Source organism: Neoarius graeffei, chromosome 19 (genome assembly GCF_027579695.1).
Source record: "Neoarius graeffei isolate fNeoGra1 chromosome 19, fNeoGra1.pri, whole genome shotgun sequence".
Taxonomy (NCBI): domain Eukaryota; kingdom Metazoa; phylum Chordata; class Actinopteri; order Siluriformes; family Ariidae; genus Neoarius; species Neoarius graeffei.
The window spans coordinates 51,730,731-51,749,595 of record NC_083587.1 but is presented as its reverse complement, the minus strand read 5'-3'; the positions used below and the strand labels follow the sequence as shown (position 1 = coordinate 51,749,595).

General features: G+C 44.1%; 1 pseudogene; it reads left to right on the top strand.

The window, feature by feature from the left end:
* The first annotated feature begins 7,906 nt into the window (after positions 1-7,906).
* LOC132867371 (coiled-coil domain-containing protein 127-like) lies at positions 7,907-17,522 on the top strand (annotated as a pseudogene).
* The last annotated feature ends 1,343 nt before the right edge of the window (positions 17,523-18,865 follow it).

Here is an 18,865-nt window from a genome sequence, read left to right as displayed (position 1 = left end):
ACGAGCTCCGTTCAGTCTATAAACACTCGCGGTACTCGTGGTAAACTTTTCTTCAAAGAACTCCGCTTGTACACCTGCTATGTTCACACACAATACATATGACTCCCTGTCTGTTCGTTAAACTAAGACTTAGCACTTTAACACTCAACTGGAGCGTTTTACCAACTTTTTAAGTTACTCATAGCGCTGCATCACTTTTCTGCTTTTTTTTCCATCTCTCCCCTCCTCGCGGATCTCCCCACTTCCTGTTCCTCTCGACCCCCGACCCTGCTCTCCCATTGGCCAACATACCAGATAAGGATTCTTAACAAACTTAATTATTTTTACATACAAACCTTATTTTCAAAGCATCAACACATTGATATTTACATTTTAAACATACATCAAGTAAACAAAATAAAATAAACAAATCAATGACCCCAAAAATCCCACAGGGCTACATCCTCCCCTTTCTAAATGTCTAAATGTCCTCATTAGACACTGAACACTAAACAGCATTAAATATTTTCAGTACCTGAACTTTAATTCTCTATCCATGAGTTCTGAATGAACTATTTTTATTCTAATTTGATGATAATGCCTCTATGAACAATAGTTCGTGGTTGTTCACTAGCCTTACCAGGTTCGTCATAAGTAAGTGTTAGGACTTGGACTGTTTTGGCCTCTAGAGGCCGCTGTTATTTCCTTTTCGTGTCTTGTTTATTTTGGCCTCTAGAGGCCGCCACTGTTCCTGTGTTTTGTGTTTTTGTTAATTGCCTGTTAGTCCTAATTATCTTCACCTGTGTCCTTAATTAGTTTGTGTATTTATACCCCTGAGTTCAGTCCTCTTGTCACGGAGTCTTTGTGCTGTTATGTTTATCTCCAGTTTCCTTTGTACTGTGTTTTGTGGATCTTCTGAGCTTTTGCATTTTTGCCTTTTTCTTTTTGAATTATACTCTTTGTTTTTGTTTTTTTTGTTTTGCCCTGGATTGTATATAGTGTACATAGTATAAATAAACCTTTTGTTACTTTTTCTACTTCCGCCTCACGCCTCTGCATTTGAGTCATTCCCCTGGTGGCCTAGTGGGGGGTTGCTGGATCATCACACCAACGAACCAGGTTCGAATCCCAGCAAAACCCTAACAGAAAGACTCCGTCATGACCGACTCAGCAGAGGCTGCTTCAACTGTCTACCCGGGCAACCTTCAGGGAATTATGGCAGCTTTGACACGCTTCGGAGCGACCATGGACGCTCATGGACGTACGCTCACCAGCCAACGTGAGGCCCTTGCTCGCCACGAGGAACTGCTTCAGCAAATTGGGAAAACCCTGGCACAGCTGACATCTCTGCCTGCATCTCCTGCTCCTGATCCAGTTCCTGATCCAGCTCCTGCTCCAGTGCCTCCTGCCATGCTGCCTTCTTCACCTCGCGAACCCAGCCTTCCTGCACCACAGAGGTATGACGGCAAGCACAGTGAGTGCCGAGAGTTCCTTACCCAGTGTCAACTCACCTTTGAGCTTCAGCCTACCACCTACACTACGGATCGCCGCAAGATTGCCTTTGTGATCACCTTATTAGCTGGTAAGGCACGAGCCTGGGCTACTGCTATCTGGCAAAGACAGGGACCTGAGTGCTTTGATTTCCAGCTGTTTTCTGAAGAGATGCTTCGGGTCTTCGATCAGGCAGACATCAGTACCGACGCAGCCCGAAAGCTCATGTCCATCCGGCAAGGAGGAAGCGTCGCAGATTACGCCATCTCGTTCCGAACACTCGCAGCAGTAAGTGGATGGAACGAGACTGCCCTGGTGTCAGCCTTCAACCATGGTCTGTCTGACCCCATCAAGGACGGTCTGGCCTCTATTGGATGCCCAAGTGACCTCGAAACCCTCATCTCACATGCTATTCGTCTGGACAACAGGATGAGAGAACGCCACCAAGCCTTGAGCCCCCCCAGCCTCCCTACCTCTACCTGGAGACCGTCTACCTCCTTCAGTGACTGTCCAGAACCCATGCAAGTGGGTCGTACTCGCCTCTCCGCATCTGAGAGGGAGCGCAGAAGGAGGGACAAGTGCTGCATCTACTGTGGCAAGCCTGGTCACTTCCGAGCATCATGTCCCGAACTCTTGGGAAAAGGACCGCCCCGTCCAGCCGAGGGAGGGTTGTGACGGGGCCTACCCTCTCTCCCGGACTCCCTGGCCAAGGAATCTACATCCCGGTCTCCATCTCCTGGGGTGAGTCTGTCCACTCTTGTCAAGCTTTGATAGACTCAGGGGCGGCTGGGAACTTTATGGATATTCACTTCGCCCAAAGCATCAATATACCTACTGCACCTCTTGAAGTCCCACTGTCTGTGTCTGCCCTCGATGGCCAAGCGTTAGGTGATGGAAGAGTCACCCAAGTTACTTCTCCAGTCTTCCTCCAGTCTCAAGGTCACAAGGAAGAAATATCCCTGCACCTGATTCCTTCACCTGAGTTCCCAGTTATTCTAGGCCTTCCTTGGCTTACTCGCCACAACCCTCGCATAGACTGGGTAACAAGCCAGGTTGTGGAATGGGGCCCTGCATGCCAGGCCTCTTGTCTGCTCTCTAGCTCTCCTGTGTCTCCTGCCGAGCCCCCTGATCTCACCGAGTTATCTCAAGTTCCCACAGAGTACTGGGATCTCAAGGAGGTATTCAGCAAGAGCAGGGCCGCCGTTCTTCCTCCGCACCGGGCCTACGACTGTGCCATCGACTTGCTCCCTGGGACTACCCCTCCTCGTGGCAGACTGTTTTCCCTCTCTCAGCCAGAACGCAAGGCTATGGAGGAATACCTCAAAGACGCCCTGGTCTCTGGGTTCATTCGACCCTCCACCTCACCTGCTGGTGCCGGCTTCTTCTTTGTCGGCAAGAAGGATGGGGGGCTTCGACCATGTATTGACTACAGGGGCCTGAACAAGATCACTGTGCGCAACCGATATCCCCTTCCGCTGATGTCCACTGCTTTCGACCTGCTCCAAGGCGCCACCGTCTTCACCAAGTTGGACCTACGGAATGCATACCACCTCATCCGTATCCGACAGGGAGACGAGTGGAAGACTGCCTTTAACACCCCGTCTGGGCACTACGAATACCAGGTGATGCCCTTCGGACTCACCAACGCACCAGCTGTTTTTCAGGCCCTAATCAACGACGTCTTAAGGGACATGATTAACCTGTACGTCTTTGTCTACCTCGATGACATCCTTATCTTTTCCAAGACCATGCAGGAGCACCGCCACCATGTCCGCCAGGTTCTCCAGAGGCTGCTACAGAACAATCTGTTCGCCAAGGCCCAGAAATGCGAATTTCATGTTCCCGAGGTCTCCTTTCTGGGATTTATTGTACGGACAGGCCAACTCCAAATGGACCCTGCCAAGACCCTGGCCGTCCGGGACTGGCCTACTCCCAAGTCCGTTAAGGAGGTTCAGCGGTTCTTAGGATTCGCTAACTTCTACCGCAAGTTCATCAGGAACTTCAGTTCTGTGGCAGCACCCATGTCAGACCTCACCAAAGGGACAGGTGGATCTTATGGCTGGTCTCCTCAGGCAGAAAAGGCGTTCAAAGACCTCAAGGCCCGCTTCTGCACGGCACCCATTCTGGTCCTCCCGGACACCTCCCAACCATTCATCGTGGAGGTGGACGCCTCGGACAGTGGTGTCGGCGCGGTACTCTCTCAACATTCGGAAGGAAAGCTGCACCCCTGCGCTTACTTCTCCCACCGCCTGAGTCCTGCGGAGTCCCGGTACGATGTGGGGGATCGAGAACTGCTAGCGGTCAAACTGGCCCTTGATGAGTGGAGGCACTGGCTGGAGGGAGTGCAACATCCATTCCTGGTTTGGACTGACCACAAGAACCTGGAGTACCTCCAGCAAGCCAAGAGACTGAACCCTCGACAGGCTAGGTGGGCCCTGTTTTTCAGTCGGTTTGACTTCACCCTCTCGTACCGTCCCGGCTCCAAGAACACCAAACCTGACGCACTGTCCAGGCTGTTTTCTGCCACTAACAGGGAGAATGAAGTCGGGCCTATTATCCCGGTGTCCCGGATTGTGGCCCCTGTCCGCTGGGGTATTGAGGAGGCTGTTCGACGAGCCCAATGCCAGGACCCCGGTCCTGGGACGGGGCCACCGGGCCTCTTGTACGTCCCACATCAAGCCCGGGCCAAGGTTCTCCAGTGGGGTCACTCTTCCCCTCTCACCGCCCACCCGGGAGCTCGGAGGACCCTGGACTTCCTGAAAAGACGCTTCTGGTGGCCTAACATGGAGCAGGAAGTAAGGTCATTTGTCCTGTCCTGTGAGGTTTGCACCAGAACCAAGAACCCACAACAGCGTCCCCAGGGTCTCCTGCATCCTCTCACCATTCCCCGGCGTCCCTGGTCCCACGTGGCAGTCGACTTCATCACGGGTCTCCCTGAGTCACAAGGTAACATGGTCATTTTGGTCATTGTTGACAGATTCTCCAAGGCCTGCCGCTTCATACCTCTGTGCAAACTCCCCTCTGCTCTTGAAACAGCGAAACTTATATTTAATCATGTCTTCCGAGTCTTTGGTCTTCCACAGGACATCGTCTCAGACTGAGGGCCCCAGTTCTCCTCCCGAGTGTGGCACGGGTTCTGCAAGGTCATCGGAGCCACTGCCAGCCTCTCCTCTGGGTTTCACCCACAGTCCAATGGTCAGACGGAGAGGCTCAACCAGGACCTGGAAACCACCCTGCGAGGCCTGGCTATGGATAACCCAACATCATGGAGCACCTGGCTGCCATGGGCAGAGTACGCCCACAACACCCTGCAGTCATCGGCCACCAAGCTGTCGCCATTCCAGTGCCAATTCGGGTTCCAGCCACCTCTGTTCCCGGACCAGGAGGAGGACGCGGGGGTGCCCTCGGTCAACCAATATGTGAGACGGTGTCGCAAGACCTGGAGCAAGGTCAGGAAGACCCTCATACAGACCTCCAGAACCAACCAGACTCAGGCCAACCGCCATAGAAGACCTGCACACACTTTCCGCCCTGGGCAGCGGGTTTGGCTGTCCACTAAGGACCTTCCGCTGCGGGTGGAGAACCGCAAGCTTGCTCCTCGCTACATTGGCCCCTTCAAGGTGGTGCGCAGGGTGAACCCTGTCTCCTACCGGCTCCAGTTGCCCCGGACTCTGAGGATCAACCCCACTTTCCATGTTTCCCTGTTGCGGCCTGTACTGACGTCTACGTATGCCCCTGCCCCTAGGAACCCCCCACCCCCCCGCATCTTCCAGGGGCAGACTGTGTTCACTGTGCATCGCCTGCTTGACTCCCGCCGGGTCCGCGGCGGGTTGCAATATCTGGTGGACTGGGAGGGCTATGGTCCTGAGGAGCGCTGCTGGGTTCCTGCTCGGGATGTCCTGGATAAAGAACTGTGTCGGGACTTCCATTCGGCCCATCCGGATCGCCCTGGGAACGTCAGGAGACGCTCCTAGAGGGGGGGGTCCTGTTAGGACTTGGACTGTTTTGGCATCTAGAGGCCGCTGTTATTTCCTTTTCGTGTCATATTTATTTTGGCCTCTAGAGGCCGCCACTGTTCCTGTGTTTTGTGGGTTTTTTTGTTAATTGCCTGTTAGTCCTAATTATCTTCACCTGTGTCCTTAATTAGTTTGTGTATTTATACCCCTGAGTTCAGTCCTCTTGTCACGGAGTCTTTGTGCTGTTATGTTTATCTCCAGTTTCCTTTGTACTGTGTTTTGTGGATCTTCTGAGCTTTTGCATTTTTGCCTTTTTCTTTTTGAATTATACTCTTTGTTTTTGTTTTTTTTGTTTTGCCTTGGATTGTATATAGTGTACATAGTATAAATAAACCTTTTGTTACTTTTTCTACTTCCGCCTCACGCCTCTGCATTTGAGTCATTCCCCTGGTGGCCTAGTGGGGGTTTGCTGGATCATCACACCAACGAACCAGGTTCGAATCCCAGCAAAACCCTAACAGTTATTGGTTAAAATCAACAAAATCGTCACTTCCAGGGAAGCCGGGCTTCTCTGGGACTAAACGAGACAGTGGGAGGGACAAGAAGCCAGGCTGATAAAGGATTATTGGAGGTAGTGTTTCAAAGACATGAGGAGGGCGGTACTTCGGCGAGGAACACAGAAGAATGATCAGTCAGTCCCTAGCAGATGTCGAGAAAGTGTAGTCGTGTACCAAAGTGCTGTCCGAATTTCCTTTCATATAAACGTTTCTTCTCATTGATGTCTCTGTACATTACTCTGTAAATAAATGTAAATATTACTCGTTGTGCTCTGTTAACTTTCATCCATTCTATCAGTTTGATCATTCGTGAATTCACTCGTTTATTTCATTTGCAGTTCAATCTGGTTGTAGGCTAGCTTGAGCCTTATTGGGATCTGCAGTGCTAGCTGCTAACAGAAATTGGTGAAGTCTCTGGAAAGCACAACCAGCTGGTATGACAGGGTCACAGACCATTTTCTGGAAAAGGAGCAGAGGGCAGAATTTGTGTATAAATAGTGTTCATGAATCTGAAGTGTGTATATTGTTCAGTAATGTTAAGAGAATGGTGGGCTCTGTGTTATAGGTTATACCTGGGTATAATATTCAAGGTTCTGTGTGTTGCATAGCCTACCTGGTTATGAATTTCCAGACTGTGTTGCAGAAGATGTTCAAGGATGTGTTGCACAGCTGGGTGTTGTGTTAAAGACTCTGTGTTGCATATCAGGGTATGATGTTCAAGGCTCTTCGTTGAATAGCCAGTGATTTTTGGATGTTTGATATTTTTGATTAAGGATATGAGGCACTAGCCTGGCAAGCCAGACTATAACATGAAATGTACAAGCAAAAATACTTTCTGCCACTAGGTAGGGTTGTCTAGTTCACTGTGCTAATGGGGCACACTTTTCTATGCTTTGATATCCGGCCTACAGGTTTTACGATGAATGCGTAAAATGGGCTTCCCATTTTAAAACCAGCAGCCGCCACTGGTAAGGATAATATCTCACACTTGGAAATGTTCAGTTTAAGGCCTGAGGCATTAGAGAGATGCTCAACCAGAGTTAAGGCATGAGATAGTTGATTTTTGTCTTGCAGGAATAAAATATTGTCATCTGCCAGTTGCCTCTGTCAAAAAAAGTTATCCCCTTAAACTCTACATCAGGGGTGTCAAACCTGATCCATAAAGGGCCTTGTGGCTGCAGGTTTTCATTCCAGCCATGCAGCAGCACACCTGACTTGGCTCATTCAATCAACTGAACTGTCTTCACACAGTCAAATACTTGCAGCCACACCCACCCTTGATTAAAGGTTGATTGAATAAGCCAAATCAGGGTGCTGCTGCATGGCTGGAATGAAAACCTGCAGCCACACGGCCCTTTATGGATCAGGTTTGACACCCCTGGCTTATTCAATCAACTGACACACCCACCCTTTAATCAAGGGTGGGTGTGGCTGCAAGTATTTGACTGTGTGAAGACAGTTCAGTTGATTGAATGAGCCAAGTCAGGTGTGCTGCTGCATGGCTGGAATGAAAACCTGCAGCCACAAGGCCCTTTATGGATCAGGTTTGACACCCCTGCTCTACATCATGAACTACGCACTTCTCTGACCGGCAAAAATAATAAGAAGGAAATTCTGCAGGTGAACTTCTATATTTATAAACACAACTGAGGCTCATCATCGGACTGTACCAATGCGCTCCGTAACACGGGGGAGTCCAAAGACAAAGTATTACCACTGCATTATCAAGAGAAATTAATTTGAGCAAGTTTAAACGAATAATAGAGTGAAATAAATTTAATTACACATGTAGAATGTTAATAAAAAAGTTGTTTAATATCAATCAAAAATACAACATTTGAAATATCAAATTCCCCCCCCCCACACACACACCTCCCTCCCACCCCCATGACAAGATAAACAAGTTTGTTTGACGTTGGTTGCGTAACTAACGTTCACAGCGTATCTTTGCCCGGCGCCGAGAGCACCTTAGAGAAGAAACAGTTTGTGAGTGTTTAGTGCTTTTTCTCAAGGTAAGTAAAATAGGTGTTGGTTGAAAAAAAAAAAAGCTTAATTTATTACCAAGTTATAAATGATTGAAGTAAAATGTTTTGTATTTAAGTCAAATGTGCAGACAGTCACTGTTGACCTGAAGAGAAAATTTGCATTAGCTTAGCATTGTATAGAAATTACTTGGTGTAACCTGGAGTCTAGTTTTGTAAGAATGTTTTTGTTTACTGTCTGAGTAAAGCCTGTATTTACTGTGTGTTTACAATGCCATATGCGGTCGGTTTGAGCAAAAATGCACCCAAAGTATAATATTTACACTACCGTTCAAAAGTTTGGGGTCACCCAGACAATTTTGTGTTTTCCATGAAAAGTCACAGTTTTATTTACCACCATAAGTTGTAAAATGAATAGAAAATATAGTCAAGACATTTTTCTGGCCATTTTGAGCATTTAATCGACCCCACAAATGTGATGCTCCAGAAACTCAATCTGCTCAAAGGAAGGTCAGTTTTATAGCTTCTCTAAAGAGCTCAACTGTTTTCAGCTGTGCTAACATGATTGTACAAGGGTTTTCTAATCATCCATTAGCCTTCTGAGGCAATGAGCAAACACATTGTACCATTAGAACACTGGAGTGAGAGTTGCTGGAAATGGGCCTCTATACACCTATGGAGATATTGCACCAAAAACCAGACATTTGCAGCTAGAATAGTCATTTACCACATTAGCAATGTATAGAGTGGATTTCTGATTAGTTTAAAGTGATCTTCATTGAAAAGAACAGTGCTTTTCTTTCAAAAATAAGGACATTTCAAAGTGACCCCAAACTTTTGAACGGTAGTGTAGGAACCACAGTGTTGCATACATGTCAACCTTTGGTTCCCCATGCCCTTTAACCTGTACTTTTCCCTTACATGCACCCATGAGCCCTTATACACGAGAAAAAATTCCAATATATAAACCAAAGCACTGATTGTTTTATTCCACACTATACACTCCTATTGTAATCGACATATTTATCACACTGCATCAAGTTAAAGGGATCAAATGAGCATGTGCTGAATAAAAAGAAATTTTAGATCCCAGAGAAAACAACTGAATTAAAAAGGACTGTGTATGTACAGTCAAGTAAACAATTATCTACTAAAGAGAATGACTGACTGAACTATAAACTTAATTATTTAAGATACATTGTATCAGTAATACCAGAATTATTGATGTAAATTTTGCAAATAAAATGTATTAATCTTAAATAGTTCATAAAAACTCCACAAAGTTCTATTTGACAAGTGTTGACATCACCTAGAATATTACATTCCACCAGAGAAAATTACTTGAAATATAACAGCAGTGGGGCGGCACGGTGGTGTTCAGGGCTCTACATTAACTTTTGAAACCACTTGTCCTGTCGGGCAAGTTGACAGGAAATTTACTTGTCCGAATGTGATTTTGACTTGTCTGAAGAAATATTTGAGGAAAAAAACCCACAAATAAACTATTTGTAACCCAACAATCTTTATTGCATTTGTTTCCGAATTCACAACGTATGCATAATATCTATGAATCAAAAGTAATCAATACTTGATATACTGAGGCAAAAGTTCAAAAATATAGTAAAACAGACTGATTGATACCATAATTCACCAATTATTCAGGCTTCCCGCGGTCCTTAAAAAGTCTTAAATACAACTTCGGTTTTCAAGGCCTAAAAACGTCTTAAATTGTTTGGAATGACTGGAATTTTCGAAAGGGAGGTATTAAATTTAATATTGGACCGAACGAGTGAAATGTCTCCATCCGGTTTGGGGTATTTTTTTTTTAACCGTAATTTTAAAAGTGACCAGCGTACCTTTTGGGGCAGCATTGGTTCTGTGCGTTCCGTAGATCAAGAACTAACGTTAGGAGGCTACTGGAGGAAGTGTGGTGTGGTGTGGTGGTTGTGAAGACAGAGATACGCAGGTAGTTTGCGCGGGCGCTAGAAAACGTTGATAATTATGGGAAGATGTCTGTTTAACGACAAGTGGTTGGGGGATGATTAATACCCCCAAAATAAGGAGAAGAATCGTTTGCGATAAAAAGCGTTGGTTCGCACAAATGTGTTTAAAGACGATAACGCAGCGCTGGGAACACGGCGGACTGGGAAACTGGTTTTTCACGGACACGAGGCGCCCGCGTGTGTGTGTGTTACACTACGTTCAGACTGCAACCTGAAACGACCCATATCCGATTTGTTGTGAAATCCGATTTTTTTTTTGTTTTTGTTGTTGTTCCGGGCGGCACGGTGGTGTAGTGGTTAGCGCTGTCACCTCACATCAAGAAGGTCCTGGGTTCGAGCCCCGGGGCCGGCGAGGGCCTTTCTGTGTGGAGTTTGCATGTTCTCCCCGTGTCCGCGTGGGTTTCCTCCGGGTGCTCCGGTTTCCCCCACAGTCCAAAGACATGCAGGTTAGGTTAACTGGTGACTCTAAATTGACCGTAGGTGTGAATGTGAGTGTGAATGGTTGTCTGTGTCTATGTGTCAGCCCTGTGATGACCTGACGACTTGTCCAGGGTGTACCCCGCCTTTCGCCCGTAGTCAGCTGGGATAGGCTCCAGCTCGCCTGCGACCCTGTAGAACAGGATAAAGCGGCTAGAGATAATGAGATGAGATGAGGTTATGAAAGGTGACAGTTGTTTTTTTGTGTTTTAATGTAACGCTCTGATTGTATGACTGCATAAACAGGTTTATGCTGTTACCTGCTATAATGCAGAAGATACTCGAGAACTTCCTCAGCCGGCTGTATACTGTACGACACTCAGACTGATTTTGCTGTCGGACACAAAATGACACATCATCAAAGATAATCTTTGGGGATTGAAATAATGCCGGCTAAGGTTGTTCAGCTGGTTCTACTTGCCGTTTATTGTTTTCGTTTTTGAAATGATTCATGGTGTGTTCTCCAGTAAACACCAGTCTTCTCCTTGCTGCTACAGTAGTTCTGCAGCCCAAAACACACGACTTTGCTTCAGCTGTTTGCATGTCTAACAGTTGCCATTGATGCACCCTGTTGTTCACAAATTGGGTGCATTCTTCTTAAAGTTAATAAAAAAAAACTATTGCAGAAAACAGTTTTAAGTTGTCGTATTTATCCTTTTCTTTGCCATGGTACAGTCTTAATTTTTCCATTTAGAGGTCTTGAAAAGGTCTTAAAAGTCTTTAAATTTGTACTTGAAAAATGTGCAGATACCCTGTTCCATTGTGTCCTATTTCGCCATATCAAATACCCAAAACGTATCATATTATTCATATTTAAGTGAATAATCAATCCAGTCATCATAACTTGGCATTTTTAACCCAAGCAATCAAAAAGAGGAAATTTATTCAATATTTTCACTCCTCTGTGAAGGAGGGGCTTTAATTCTTCATGATGGAGTTATTTTATATGTAAATCAATTTTACAAAAGCATTTGAATTGTAATAAAAAAAAATGTTCCACAGTGGAGGCCAGATAAAGCAAGATACGATATTTATTCTTATTCAACATGACAAAAGAAACATTGAGTGTTAGGTAAATGCAAAAAAAATAGTAAAATTAGAACATTTATTTTTTGACCATAATGTCCCAAATGAGAGACCGGTTTCTGAGACGGACCCAGCTCCTCATCACAGTTCATTTTAATTCGCAGATATGCAGTTAATGTGTCTGCAGCCATATTTTTTCTGTACTCAGTATGAATTTTCCTAACCAATGAAAAAGCCCTCTCACTATCTGCATTGCTATGTGGGAGGCACAGCAAAGCAGTAAAAAGCTGTTTCAGCATTGGAAACCTGGCAACACCCAGAGCAGGTTTTACATCGAACACCTTTCCCCAATATACATTGATTATTTTCCTGGTCAATAAAAGAAAATCAGAGCACGGCAAACATGTAGATGTTGTTAAATTGCTTCCATCCCCTACTACACATTTTAGAGACAGGTTACCAACGGTCGTTACCACCATTACTCTTCATTCAATACTTTTCCAGTTTACTGACGACTGATGGTAGTAACGAGTGTTGGTCATCTGTGTCTACATATAATGTCTATCAGCAATTAAAATGTTTAGGGAAGCGAAACCAGAAATCGCCGGTTAACTACAGTTGCCGTTGTGGTTTTACAGTTGCAACTATAAAACCACATAAATCGAAAATAGTTCCGTTTCATTGGGCATATGGGCATGTGTTTGAAAAAATAAATGGTGGATGCTAAGAAAATTTTCTCGGAGTAACGGAAAAAATCTCCGATACAAAACGTAATTTTCCCGTATGAAAATCAGTGTATGCCGTATTGGCCAAAAAATTGCATTTTCCCATACAAAATATGGGGAAACCGTATAACTTGGCATGTATGGTGTTGTGCTTCAGTGCATAATGCTATAACATTCAGACCTGATATGCTGTTTTGCCCCAGCAGGTGTAATTTATCAACCAGTGAATCAAAGTGAAACATTATGAACCCTGATGGGGACAACTGAGCAAACTGTGTGCATGATCTGAAATGCATTTTTTTTTAAATGTATTAAGAATCTTCAGAGTACCAGTGTCACAGTTTGACTGACTTTTAATTGCAGATTATCTCCATGGACAACCTGAATGATCCTGCTGAATGGAATATAAGGCCAGTCCCACGTGAGGGTTCTGATGGGGGGAAATGGAACTACGCTCTGTTAGTCCCCATGCTCGGCCTTGCGGCTTTTCGTGAGTATCTTAGTAAAAGAATCCTTCTATGATTATGCAAAAGTTTGTTACTGGCATTGCAGTGGCATGGCCCATGCTTGTACAAACCTCATTTCCAGAAAAGTTTCTGAAATGCAATAAAAACAAAAATTTGTGATTTATTAATTCACGTGAACCTTTATTTAACTGGCAAAAGATTTGCAATAGTTTTACTGACCGACTTAATTGTATTTTGGAAATATAAAACAAAGTTAGAATTTGATGCCTGCAACACACTTTAAAAAAAAAAACTTGGAACACAGGCATTATTACTATTGTGTTACATCACTTTTTAATCGTATGGGATCTAATTGTTGTAGTTTTGCAACTGGAATTTTTGTCCATTCTTGCTTGATACAAGACTTCAGCTGCTCAACAGTCCGTGCTTGCCGTTGTCTGATTCTCCTCATCATGATGCGCCATACATTAGGAGACAGATCTGGACTGGCAGCAGGCCAGTCAAGCGCACGCACTCTGTGTCTACGAAGCCACACTATTGTAGCCTATGCAGAATGAGGTCTAGGATTGTCCTGCTCAAATAAGCATGGACTTCCCAGGAAGAGACGTTGCCTTGATGGCAACATATGTCTCTCTAAAATCCCAATATACACCTCTGCATAAATGGTACCTTCGCACACATGCAACTTACTCATGCCACAGGCATCGATCCCCCCTCCAAAAAAAAATCATCACAGATGCTGGCTTTTGCACCTTTCTCTGTTAACAAACTGGATGGTCTTGTTCACCTTTGGCGGCTGAGAACTCGACGTCTGGTTTTCCCAAAAACAAACTGAAATGTGGACTCATCTGACCACAGCACATGCTTTCACTGTCTTTCGGTCCATCTGATATGAGTTCAGACCCAGAGAAATCTGGGTCATTTCTGCGTAGAATTGACGACTGGCTTCCTCTTTGCGTAATACAGTTTCAGGTTACATTTCTGGGTGTAGCGGCAGACTCTGTTCAGTGACAACAGTTTTCTGAAGTACTCCCAAGCCCATGTGGCTATATTTGTCACGTTAAAATGATGGTTTCTCAGGCAGTACCATGTGAGGGCTCAAAGGTCACGCACATTCAACAGTAGTTTCTGACCTTGCCCTTTACGCACTGAGCTGTCTCTGAATTCCCTGAATCTTTGTAGATTTTGAAAGACCTAAATTCTCTGAAATCTTATGTTGAGAAATGTTCTTTTTGGACTTGACGAACAAATTTCTCATGAATTTTGGCACTAAGGAGTGAGCCATGACCCATCCTTGCTTGCAAATACTGAGCCTTTAGTGCACGCTCCTTTTACACCCAGTCATGATACGCTCAGCTGTTACCAGTTAACCTGCTTATTGTGGAATCTTCCAGAATAGCGTTACTTGAATATCCTATAAACTTTTCAGTCTTATTTTGCCTCTGTCCCAACTTTTTTTTTTGAGTGTGCTACAGGCATCAAATTCTAACTTTGTTCATATTTACAAAATACAATTAAGTTCATCAGTAAAACTATTGAAAATCTTTTCTTTGTACTTTTGGTCAGTTAAATAAAGGTTCACGTGAATTAACAAATCGCAGATTTTTGTTTTTATTGCATTTTGGAAAATCTCATCTTTTCTGGAAATGGGGTTTGTATAAAATCTACTGAAGACATATAAGATTTCAAAAAAGTTTCTTTCGTCATTAGATAAGTTTCTGTACTTGAACAGGTCATGCCATTTTATAATCAGCCAAACTGGAAATGCATTTTCACCTTCTTCTTTCACTTTCCCGAAGACTAACTTGGGCAGACCAACCCCAAACCACACCCTTTCATAACTCGGATGAGTCAGCCATCATATGGAGAGGATTTTGTGCCGGAGAGAAAAGAGTGACGCACAATACACAGACGGTATTGCTTTTCACGTTTGACATGAGAACTTGTCAAACTGAAAAGCACAGTCTTCTTTGTGTGATACCACTTTGTCTTCGGTGAAAGACAGTTAGCAGGGAATGTTTTCTTTTTTTTTTAAGAATTAAATACTGACTTTATTACATTATTATAATACATTTACTTCGAATGCAAGTCAGCATTTAATTAACTTTCATCACTGTGTTGCAGTAGTGCCACACTGAAATGCAACCATTTATCCAATCATAGCCATAAGCTTTAGTCAGCAGCATGTTTGTTATCAAAGAAGGGGAGAAGGGCTTTTCATCTTTATATCTCTAAAACTATTAATTTGTTTTATTCAGTATTTTTGATGGGGAGGAACACATCAACCACTTGTGAAGCAAAAGAAGTAATCCACTGGTTTTAAATATACGTTATGTCCTTATTTCTCTTTGCTCTTCTCATATATATGTTATTTACCAGCTGGGAGGTCCGTATGGTGAAATACCGTGACTGAGGTCTTGAAAGTACTAAGCGAGGCCCTCTGGGCCGAGGTCAGTAGTCAAGGCCGAGGTCACGGTATTTCACCATACGGACCGACGTTAAGCTGGTAAATAATATATTTATTTTTTTCTTTACCAAATTCTAACAGAAAACGAGAGCGCCCAAATGGGAAAACCGAGCCGAGCCGCCATTTTGAATCTTCGTTCATGGCTGTAATGCAAATTGCTTTCTCCTCAGTATACAAGTGCACTTCCATGACAGGAATAAAACTACATTTTGCTGCCTATGTAGTCCCCTATTTATACAAATAGGAGTCATTCAGGATTCAGCCATGTTTTTGCTCGGCGTTAGCAAGTTACAGGTTTTTAGCTTTCTCCTGAAATGTTTTCTTTTATTTTGTCTTCCTCAGGGTAGTAAAACTCGCTTTCACTGTGAACACTGTCGTTATCGCTGTCCATGCTGTAAAATTATTGCTGTTTTGAATCCTCATTCACGGCTGTAATGCAAATGGCTTCCTCCTCGGTATAGAAGTGCACTTCCATGGCAGGAAAAAAACTACATTTTGCCACCTATGTAGTCCCCTATTTATACAAATAGGAGTCATTCAGGATTCAGCCATGTTTTTGCTTGGCGTTAGCAAATTACAGGTTTTTAGCTTTCTCCTGAAATGTTTTCTTTTATTTCATCTTCCTCAGGGTAGTAAAACTCGCTTTTGCTGTGAACACTGTTGTTATCACTATCCATGCTGTAAAATTAATGCTACTCTCCTGAGAAATGCGAAAATAAATGTTGACAAAAATTGCTACGATGTTTGCTGTTGTGAACGAGCGAGTTGCCAGAGGTCTGTAACTGGGGTCCGTACCGTAGGATACGGACCCGCTCGCCAGCCAATCAGAGCGCAGGATGTGGACCGCAAAAAAAAAAAAAATTTTACTTAATCCTTCTTATAAAAAAAGTTGCATATATTAACTTCTTCATCCTGTCAGGTTGGATCTGGAAACGTGAGTCGCAGAGGCAGATCCAAGAAGTTAAAAACCAGCTTGAGGGGCAAGTGGCTGCCATCGCCAAAGACCTGGAGCTCAAGTATAAAGATACGCTGACGGAGAACCGACGCACAACTGCCCTCCTGGAGCAAGAGGTAGAGAAAGCGCGTCAGCAGGTGGAGCACTACAAGAATGCCATGGCCTCTCACAGCCAACATCTCATGGAGGAGCGTAAGCAGCTGCAGAAGGAACGTGAAGAGCTAGAGGATGAGAAGAAGCGTGCCCTGCAGACTGGAGCAGCTAGACAGGCGCTTCATGAAGCTCTGCAACAAGAGCAAAAATGGCAGCAGGGAGCCCAGGTTTTGCTAAATGAAATGGAGTACCGGCTGGTGGAGAGGCAGAGTGCCCTTCTGCAGCCCGCTGCTGCCCAAGGAACACAGGATGGTGATCGAGACAAATCTGCTGGTCAGAGTGGCCAGGGACCCAGCGGGGGTGGAATTGGGCCTGGAGAATGACATCAAGGACATTTTTAAAAATGATAGGCACTGCGCACAGATGTTGAATGAGGACAACAGGAAAAATGGGCAGCTGATGTGGCTGTATCTTAAATACTGGAGGCTGCAGGTTACACTGCAGAAACACAAGAGAGCAGAGGGCAGGTTGAAAGGGTCACTGTCTGATGTCAAGTGACCTTAGAAGGACATTTAGAAAATTATAATGCTTGTTTTGAACCCTCGGATCTGCCGATAGTGTGGGGAAGTTCTCATGGTTTGCACTCCTGCATATAGATATATGTAGACTGAAAAAGTAAAAGAAACAATGGTGGCACCATGTTGCTGGTATCCACTTGTCCCCTTATAGTGAAGCATCTCTTCAAATCAATCCAAAGTTCTGCTAACTCATCACCTTTATCCTGTGGTGAAACCTTCATCCACGATGACCCCATCTCCATCCACAGAGCACGAGGACTCGCTGAAAGGTTGATAAAAAGCAAAATGATATAAATCATATGCTATGGCCATTTCAAGCCACTCAGACACCTTAGGGAGATCTTGGACTGGCACATACCTCTGTCACACTGCGCTCTATTCCACCACCACCACCACACCATCATCAAAACACTATCTGAGGGAAAACCTTTTGGAAGAACAGTCATCATCATTCTAGTACATTTCCAGAGACTTGTAGAATCTATAATATGGTGCATCGAGGGTGTTTTGGTGGCTTATCATGACCCAACACCTTACTGAATCTCCTTTAATTCGTCACCCATCTGTATGTTTCTTTAACTTTGCCTAGTCAAGCATATTAATGATGTTTTGGGGGATGGGACTACTAAACCTACTGACAATCATTCGAAAATAATAAAATAATGCTGCTTCTCTGAGTGCATAGTGCCTTTTCTGTTATTCAGCATGAAATTATAGTTGTTTTATGTATTTGTTTTTTATTCCTACTGATGTAAAATCATCCCTATAATGATAATCTTTAAAAATATATAAATAAATAACTTTTATTCCAAATAAGTGGTCTGGGGTGGTTTGTTTGTTTGTTTATTTGTTTGTTTGAGTAAATTTTTTAACTTTGATTTTATTCTCTCTCTCTTTCTCTGACAGTTTATACACACTTGCTTTCTCAAACGCGACACACTTCATTCTGCAGCATTATATAGAAGTTATATTTATGTATGGGATTACCCTATTATGACAGTTAAATGGTATTGTTTTCTATAATAAAGTACAACATAATATCACAAACATAAATAATAAGACTCAAAAATCCTTTTGGATGAAGAGAGATTTAAAATATTTTATTTTATTACTAAATAACACTGGGGGGGGCGGCACGGTGGTGTAGTGGTTAGCGCTGTCGCCTCACAGCAAGAAGGTCTGGGTTCGAGCCCCGTGGCCGGCGAGGGCCTTTCTGTGCGGAGTTTGCATGTTCTCCCCGTGTCCGCGTGGGTTTCCTCCGGGTGCTCCGGTTTCCCCCACAGTCCAAAGACATGCAGGTTAGGTTAACTGGTGACTCTAAATTGACCGTAGGTGTGAATGTGAGTGTGAATGGTTGTCTGTGTCTATGTTTCAGCCCTGTGATGACCTGGCGACTTGTCCAGGGTGTACTCCGCCTTTTGCCCGTAGTCAGCTGGGATAGGCTCCATCTCGCCTGCGACCCTGTAGAACAGGATAAAGCGGCTACAGATGAGATGAGATGATGAAAGGTGACAGTTGTTTTTCTGTGTTTAATGTAACGCTCTGATGATTGTATGACTGCATAAACAGGTTTATGCTTTTACCTGCTATAATACAGAAGATACTCGAGAACTTCCTCAGCCAGCTGTATACTGTACGACACTCAGACTGATTTTGCTGTCAGACACAAAATGACACATCATCAAAGATAATCTTTGGGGATTGAAATAATGCCGGCTAAGGTTGTTCAGCTGGTTCTACTTGCCGTTTATTGTTTTCGTTTTTGAAATGATTCATGGTGTGTTCTCCAGTAAACACCAGTCTTCTCCTTGCTGCTACAGTAGTTCTGCAGCCCAAAACGCACGACTTTGCTTCAGCTGTTTGCATGTCTAACAGTTGCCATTGATGCACCCTGTTGTTCACCAATTGGGTGCATTCTTCTTAAAGTTAGTAAAAAAAACTATTGCAGAAAACAGTTTTAAGTTGTCGTATTTATCATTTTCTTTGCCATGGTACAGTCTTAATTTTTCCATTTAGAGGTCTTGAAAAGGTCTTAAAAGTCTTTAAATTTGTACTTGAAAAATGTGCAGATACCCTGTTCCATTGTGTCCTATTGTCCTATTTCGCCAT